We start from the raw sequence: 9,681 nt of genomic DNA, 5'->3' as shown, positions 1-9,681 counted from the left end.
CAGCCACCCCTCCCCCTTCATTGATGACCAATACTGTTTTAACAATATGTGATATTGAAAATGATTATGAATAACATTCTTAATAATAATGATAATAATAACACCTATAGTAATGATGATTGATAATGATAATCATCTTTATATTATCATTATCATCATCGTCATCATCATCATCATCACCATTATCATTATCATTATCATCATCATCATCATCATTATTATCATTATTATTATTATCGTCATTATTTTTATTAATACAATTATCATAATATTATTACTGATGTTGTTGCTTGTGTTATTATTATCAATACAAATGTTATTATTAGTATCATTATTATTATTATTTTTATTATTATTATTACTATTATCATCATTATTATTATTAGTATTATTATTATTATTGTTATTATTATTGTTGTTGTTGTTGTTGTTTTATTGTTGTTGTTGCTGTCGTTGTTGTTCTTTTGTATTTGTTATTATTATAATCATCCTCATTAATATTATGATTATCATTATTATTTTTCTTAATGTTATCATTATTATTATTATTTTTACCATTCTTAATTTGAATACTTGTATTAGTATGATCATTATTGTATTAGTATGATCATTATTGATCATTATTATTATGATCATTATTGTTATCACTATTGTTATCACTATTATAATCAATCATTATCATTATCATGGTCACGATCATTGTCATTTTCATTATTATCATCATTATTATTGTTATCATTTCTACTATCATAATCATTATCATGATTGTTGTTGTTATGCTATTATTATTTTCCTTATTATCATTGTTGTTGTTGTCATTATTATTTTTGTTATTATTGTTGTTGTCGTTGTCATTATCATTATTGTTATTATTATTATTACTAATGAGCATTATGAGCATTATATTTTATCATTATTGTTGTTTTTATAATAGGGATGATGATGATCATAGTAATAATAATAATAACTATAATAATGATAATAATAATAATAATAATAATAATAATAATAATAATAATAATAATAATAAAATCATGATTATTATCACTATTAACATTATAATGATAATTATTAACATTATAATTACTATTAATATAATAGCATTACAATTATTGTTACCAGTAATATTATAAATATTATTGTTACTATTACTGTGACCATCATCATTATTATTTTTTTTTATCAAGATCACTACGACAAATGTAGTTACTCATTCTCATTCATACACTTTATACATCAACTTCAAAATAATGATAATGATAACTTCAATGATTATTACTAATACTGTTACTATTATTATTATTATTGTTGTTGTTGTTGTTATTATTATTATTACTATTATCATTATTATCATTATTGTTGTTGTTGTTGTTATTATTATTACTATTATAATTATTATTATTATCATTATCATTATTATTGTTATCATTACATTCATTATCATCATCATAATTTTTATCAATGTAATAATCATTATTGTTTTTATCATCCTAATTATAACCATAATAATTTTCACAATTATTTTCACAATAACGATTATAAAAATCTTTATAAAAATATTTCTCACTAAAGCCCACAGAAAATAAATTGAGGAAGGGTGATGCACCAGTAATTATTAAGCCATCCACTCTCCTTCACTTCACTTCTTGATTAATTTTCGAGAAGATAATTGGGCTCCATTGAGGCACTTTGCTTGTGTTTTCGGGGAAATTCCGTCTTTCGATGTGACCTTTTATATGGTGGATTTTTTTTTTTTTTTTTTTTGTTATTTTGATTTAATACAAGTTTTAGTTAGCCAATAGTTATAATTCTCGGTATGCCTTGTGAAACATAAATCTATATGTTCTTTGTATAAGTGTGTAAGCGTGTGTGTGTGTACATATATATATATATATATATATATATATATATATATATATATATATATATATATATATATATATATATATGAATAGTAAAACACTCTACCGTGTTGGTACTATAGTAGGAAAATCCACAGTGAAATGATTTAATGAAATGAAGACAACAGTTCTGGAATCCTCCTGGATTCCATCGTCAGTCCTGAAGAGGAAAAGGATAAGGATAAGTCCGATATGCGGAAAAGGAGAGGAGGGAGTATAAGAGAGAGAGAGGAGAGGCAACGCGGTGAACACGAGGCAGGTGAGGACAAGCGAACGTAAGCGAAAGGAGGCCAGGCACAAAGGAGAAGGCGGAGGATGTGCGACAGACTGCCGATAGTCTCCTCCTTCCGCCTCCTGCCTTCTGCAGGCCACCTTTCACAGAGGCCACCTGGTCCTCCGACCTCCCTTCGCTTCCGTTCGTCTCCTCTCTCCTTCCGTTCGTGCCTCTCCTCTCTCTCTCTCTCTTATTCTTGCTCCCCTCTCTTTCCTCTAACCTCCGGGTTAGTACAGCGGTTACGTGTCGGCCACTCATCCAAGGGGTCTGCGGTTCGCCCCCCAGCCAGGCGCGAGAAGTTGCAATTGTCGTCTGGAGGTTACTGCTGTGGGTAAGGACTAAGCTCAGTCGAGTCAGCACTACCTGACACACGTTTGCGAGTCTGCTTTAGTCAACACAGGCCGGGCTCCCCTCATGGCATAACCAGGACGTGGCTCAGCTTCGCATATCGGACTGAAGATGGAATCCAGGAGGATTCCGAAACAGTTGTCATAATTTCAATAATTCTAGTTTGTGCATTTTTCTACCATATATTATATATGTGTTTATATATATATATATATATATATATATATATATATATATATATATATATATATATATATTAGACACACACACATATATGTATATATATATATATATATATATATATATATATCATCATCATCATCAAGGGGCTAACGCCGACGGGGGCGCATGGCCGCATCCACCCTTCGCTTCCAGCCACGAGGATCCCTCGAGGCGAGTCTCCAGGCAGGCACACGGCCCATCTCTAGTTCCTCACGACAGGTCTCGTCGAGCTGCCCAAGCCATGATCTCCTAGGACGTCCCACAGGTCTCCTCCACCCAGGGTTGTCTCGCAGAGAGACAACCTGGTGGGCAGGGTCGTCCATAGGGAGGCGAGCTAGGTGGCCATATAGCCTGAGTTGGCGATCCCGGATTATGCAAGTAACAGGTCCCATGCCAGTCTCACGGTGTAACCGCCGGTTGGACACGTGGTCCTGCCAACTGTACCCCATGATCCGGCGAAGGGACTTGTTACAAAAGGCATCAAGGCGAGACTCCAAGGCACTGGATAGCGTCCAGGTTTCGCTTCCATAGAGCAAAACTGGAAGTATCAAGGCCTTGAAGACACGCAGCTTGGTCCTTCTGCATAGGTACCGACATCTCCAAACGCTCTTGTTGATCGAGTTCATGGCTCCTGTTGCCAGACCAATCCGTCTACTGACTTCCTGGTCTGACAACCCAGAGATATGGACTACGCTACCAAGGTATGTAAAACTTTCTGTGACTTCAACGTCCTCGCCGCAAGCATGGATCGACTGAACGGGTTCCCCTAACAGGCCCCCAAAGTCCTGAATCTTGGTCTTGGTCCAGGAGACCTCTAAGCCTAGGGGCTTCGCCTCATTGCTAAATGCATCAAGAGCCGCCACAAGTGACTCCAAGGACTCAGATAGGATGGCAACATCGTCGGCAAAGTCAAGGTCCGAGACCTTAATATTGCCTAGTGTTGCTCCGCACTGACTTTGGCTAGTAGCTCTGCCCATTATCCAGTCCATACAAGTGTTGAAAAGTGTGGGTGCAAGGACACAGCCTTGCCTCACCCCTGAATTAACAGCCTCCGGGCTAGTACAGTTGTAACGTGTCGGCCTCTCATCTGAGGGGTTGCAATTGTCGCCTGGAGGTTACTGCTGTGTCTGGGCACCACGGCGGAAAAGGACTAGGTTCAGCCGAGTCAGCACCAGCTGATACACGTGAGCGAGTCGGCATTAGTTGACACAGGCCGGGCTCCCCTCATGGCATAGCACGGGCGAGGCTAAGCTTCGCATATCGAACGTACACACACACACACACACACATATGTGTGTGTGTGTATATATATATATATATATATATATATATATATATATATATATGTATGTATATATATTTATGTTTATATATACATATACATATATATTTATATATATATATATATATATATATATATATATATATATATATATATATAGAGAGAGAGAGAGAGAGAGAGAGAGAGAGAGAGAGAGAGAGAGAGAAAGATAGATAGATAGATAGATACACATATATATATATATACATATATTTATACATGTATATATATAAATATTATATATATATATATTTATTTATTTATTTATTCATAACGATACGTGAAGTGGACGAAAAAGCAATAATATCCAGGAAGTCTACTTATCCTTGTCGGATTCCCTATAAAGAAAATCCACGTTGCAGATTATCTTGTGTGAGATTTATTTATTTATTATTATTATTATTATTGATTTTTGTAGATCATATATTTTCTGTTAAGTAGCCTTTGTATCACATTTCAGCATACCAGGGACGACTGGTTATTATTATTATTGCTGTTTTTGTTTTATTATCATTATTATTATTGCTATAATCAATATAAATAATATTGTAAGTGTTGCTACTACAATCTTAATTTTGGTTGCTGATTTTCTCGTTTTATTGCTGTTTTTATATGTTTATTATCATTATTATTATTATCATTATTATTATTATCATTATTATTATTATTATTATTATTATTATTATTATTATTATTATCATTATTATTATTATTATACTCATCATTTTCATTGTTATTATTGCTATTATCATTGTCACCATTATTATTATCATTGCTATCATAAGCATTATCAGTATTATTGCTATTTTTGTCATTATAAAATTAATATTACACTGAACCATTATTATCATCATCAAGTTATTACCATCAACAATATCATTATCATTACTATTATTTTTGTTATCAATATTATTATTAAAAGTATTATTGTCACTATCATTATTATTGTTTGGTTGTTGCGATTGCTAATATATTTATCAATATCATTATTATCATTATCATCATTAAATACAGCAGTGTCATTATCATTACTATTATTTATAGCATTGTTTATCTCACTCCATGATTCATGTTCTTCTCTTACACAGTGTTCGCTCAGCAGTGTCATTGCTTTCGACCTCATTTATATTTCTCTGCCAGTATTGAATTCGTCACCACATCATTCAACTAATCTGTATGAACTACAGTGGACCGAGTACTGAATCCCTCACCAAATCAGTGAACTAATCTGTTTGAACTAAAGTGGACCATTGTTCCTCTCAATACCTCGGAGTTTCACATTCATAGCCTCCAACTTTCATTACTTTCCTATTCGGACACAGCTGTACAGAATACGTCGTCTTTGATGGAGCAGGAGAGCAAAGGTAAGGTTCGTGCGTAGCTGATCGAAATGGAAATTGAAGATATTTGGCCTCTAACTTTCGGTAAGAAAACTGGATGGTTGTTGGAATACTGATACTCTCGATTTGTGTATGTTAGGTTATGCATTCTGTCCCCTATAACCCTAAGGAGATAAATCTTGAACCACAAGAGTGTCTAGGGGTAGGTGAAATAACCCGGGCAAAGTTGCATTAGTTTGGTAGAGAGTATGTGGAACAGAACCTGCCTTCTTGTTGGGTAGAACTTTGAATTGTAGTGCTGTGTAAGGCTAGAATTAGTTTACTGGTCTAGGACTAAAACTTGATTTGAAGAGAAACATAGACAAGATGACATCAGTTAAGGTTTTGCAGAGAGTGGATGGAGGAAATCCTGCCTTCTTTCTATAAGCCTTTTTGTAGCATCCCGAAATCCTTAACACTGATGAATTGTTTCAAGTTGTATCATGGTCGCCACAAAATAGGTTATCATCGAAGGTTGTACTGATATACAAAGTTTTGATAAAACGAAGTTAATTTTTATTTCATATCGCATGAAAAGTCAATAGAAAACTATTAAAGTACTTAGTATGTTGGTATGATCTTTGATTACAAGCAAAACACTTTGGAAGCTTTAAATAGAATGGAAAAAATACCTGAATCCTCGCTTTGCATGGCTTAAGAAAGTTTAAATGTATTTTTCAGATTCAGTCTTTTTTTCCTTATTACATTGTTCTTTATATGAAAAAGGAAGTTGCATAAGGTTTTGGATATTATTGTATCCACTGCGAGTGAGTTCCGTGTCCAAATCAGACAAATGGGTAATTCTAATTATCACGGACATACACTGGATTTATTGATCGAAGTATATAAACAACTCAGGATACACAGCATTTTCTTTGATGTTTTTGAGCTGTAAGGTTATATCATAAAAGTACAGATTAATTTTGGAGACATTCAATAACACGCCTTATGACTCAGACGTTGGAAATTCTTACCACATCGTTCCAGCGACCGTCATGATTGATTTCAAATTTTGCCCATATAGAGTGAGCAGTGTATTTGATATACTGCTAAAAAGGCACAGAAACTTTTTTTATGCACTCATACAATAAAAAGATATATCAAGAAGCTTACGATGCGATTCGTAATTAATGAAAATATAAATCCTTATCTGAGACTACGTGAAATATATCTGAAAAAATATCGCGCTCTGATTGGCTGGCCGGAGTGTATCAAGTTGAAGGTATGCACTTTGATACAAACGGAAAAGATGTTTCAACAGGTTCCAATAATGTACGCTTAAGGAGCAAATATGTATCACAGTATATCAAAGTTTCGAGTTTCGGAAATGTTACATAAAAAGGCCATATGTAAAATTTTGGACCAAAACGCTGTGTCACGCTGAAACTCCAGACGTTGAAATTTTGTTGGGTCTATAAATGAGATAAAGAGGAGAATATAGTTTTTGTACAAGGATATAGTTTGAGAAACACACACACACACACACACACACACACACACACACACACACACACACACACACACACACACACATACACACACACACACTCACACGCACTGATATATATGGATGGGAGGACTATTTCATAGAAGTTAAAGAGACAAAGGTAGTCATCCTCTTACTTCCATAAAAGTAGACTTCATCTACAGCTGCCTTGTTCACGAATTCATCTCTAAAATATACACACTGGGCTCTTTTTATTTTCTAATGTTCCAATGTTTCTAATTTCACGGCTCAATTGTTGCATATTCAGTAAAATATTACCCGTTAAATATAATGTCTTGGTAAAAGAGAGTAAAAAAGTATACATCATGCAAATGATAACATATATTAAGTATATTCCCTGTGTTTAAACATGTTCTTAAAATAAGCTTTGAAACTAGGTCCTTGAATTCTGTTTTACAGTTGAACCATCGTATCCTTTCAAAGCTGTGTTGCAAGAGATACAGCAAAAAAGGGAAAATATTGGAGTTGTCTGTTGTTTAAAGAGATTTAATTAATCAAAAACTGCTGTGACATTACACACCACCACGAAGATACTTTATCATCAGTACAATTATTACCAAAATTACTGTTATTGTTTTGCCGTACATTTTCATTATCTTTACTTATTACAACTGTGGCACATTATACTTGTTATCACTGTTAGTACCATATATAATCATTAATCATTATTTAATCAATATAATCATTATTTTTACTTGTAAAGACACAGGTCTTCACACATCCATATGTAATACATCCAATTAAAAAAAATGCAAATAAAAATACTCCCACGGCAATGTTGCATTGCAGCGGGATATCCAGTTAAAACACGGCCAATAGATTTCATTAGCTTCGAATATGTATGATAAAGCCATATGACTATGTATATGCCATGCAGCCTTGTCGCGTTCATTCTAAACCAACACATGCGGTTCGATTTAATTAACTTGCTATTTGTATTCCATTTACTAAATCAGATAGCCCACTAGTCAGCCGACCAAAATACCAATAGTGATTAGGAAGCTATTCGTGTACTGTGGCAGATATGATAATCTACTATGACTGGTTATGCAGATACACGAAACTGTGTAACTTAATCTTCGTTAACTAAGGCGACCAGCTGTTGGCTTACTAAGTTGTAGGAAGTAAGTTGGCCCAGTATTTCTCTCTCTCTCTCTCTGGCCCAGTATTTTTTTTTTCTCTCTCTGGCCCAGTATTTTTTTTTCTCTCTCTCCTGTCTTTCGTCTCTTCTTTCTCTTCTCTTTCACTTTGTCTTCTTTCTATCCTAATTACTATCTATTATTGTTATTTCTGTTGGTTTGTTACTGATGTTATTGTTGTCATTATTATAATCACTATCATTATAATTATCAATAGCATCATCATATAATAGTAATATTAATAATAATGATAATAATAACGATGCTATTATTAATATATACATTGATAATAAAAATGTTTATGATGATGATAATGATAATGATGTTGATAATGATGTAGATTATAACAAAAATAATAATAATAACAATAATAATAATTATTATTTCTTTTATTATTATTATTGTTATTATTATTATTATCATTATTATTATTATTATTATTATTATTATTATTATTATTATTATTATTATTATTATTATTATTATTATTATTATTATTATTATCATCATCATCATCATTATACCAATTAATATTGTTATTATTGTTATTATCAATATCATCATTTCAGTATTATTACTAATATTATCTTAATCATTATGATTATTTTTGTGTTTTATTTCATAGTTTTATTTCATAGAAGCTACAAAGTCTTTGTTAAGAAAGAAAGAAAGAATTGAAATACAAAATGATTAGATAAAAATGTCCTTATTGGCATCCGATAACAATGACGTTATCTGTGATGAAAAAAAAATACGATCAAAGCCCTTTTAATGGTCTGTGGTATTTTATTACAGTAAATAATAGCAGTAACAAGTGCTCCCTAATTCACCGTATAATAATCGAAAAGCGTCCCAGTACCATAGTATCATATGCCGGCTCTATAGCATAAAAGGGCATTATAGGATTTTGTTTATGGTTATATTGGCCAATGTGATATTGATGATGATGGTGATGGTGATGGTGATTGTGATGGTGATGAGGATGACAATGTCAAGGACAATGAAAATGAAGATGGTGGTAGCAATGATTATAGCCATGACTATTAAAATGATGATGATTACGACGACATGGATGACACACACACACAAACACACTGTAATCCCGTTGTTTTGGTTTTGTAGGACGTAGGGTGAGAACCTCAGACGCTGGCGAAGTTCATCTCTTTATTGCGTAGCGAGTAACTGGAGACAAGGTAGCGTCTAGGTATGAACGATTAGCTTACGTTGCGATACGATGATAATTCGGTGTTACGTCACGAACTTCCTCGCAAGGGCTAGGACGTTGTGACACAATAAGACACGGAAAATGGTATGTCCGAGCGCCCCAGAGGTTGAAATTCGGCTGTCTAAAGATGACGATTTTGGAAAAGAAGGGAATTGAGTGTTCGACGCATGTTGGTCGCCAAAAGTCACTGGCTTGGTTATCTTACATGGTTTTGTTGCAAGACACGTGAGACGCGAGAGGGTTACTTTGCATGTTCTACTATCAACAGTACATTTGCGTTACTTGAAATGCACGATAAAGGCAAGGAATACAGTACATCAATATTCAGTGATCACGCGACAGCAAGAGCGGAAGTGACATCACCA

The sequence above is a fragment of the Penaeus monodon genome, chromosome 18, assembly GCF_015228065.2.
Source record: "Penaeus monodon isolate SGIC_2016 chromosome 18, NSTDA_Pmon_1, whole genome shotgun sequence".
NCBI classification, from domain to species: Eukaryota; Metazoa; Arthropoda; class Malacostraca; order Decapoda; family Penaeidae; genus Penaeus; species Penaeus monodon.
Note: the sequence above shows the minus strand (reverse complement) of the source record.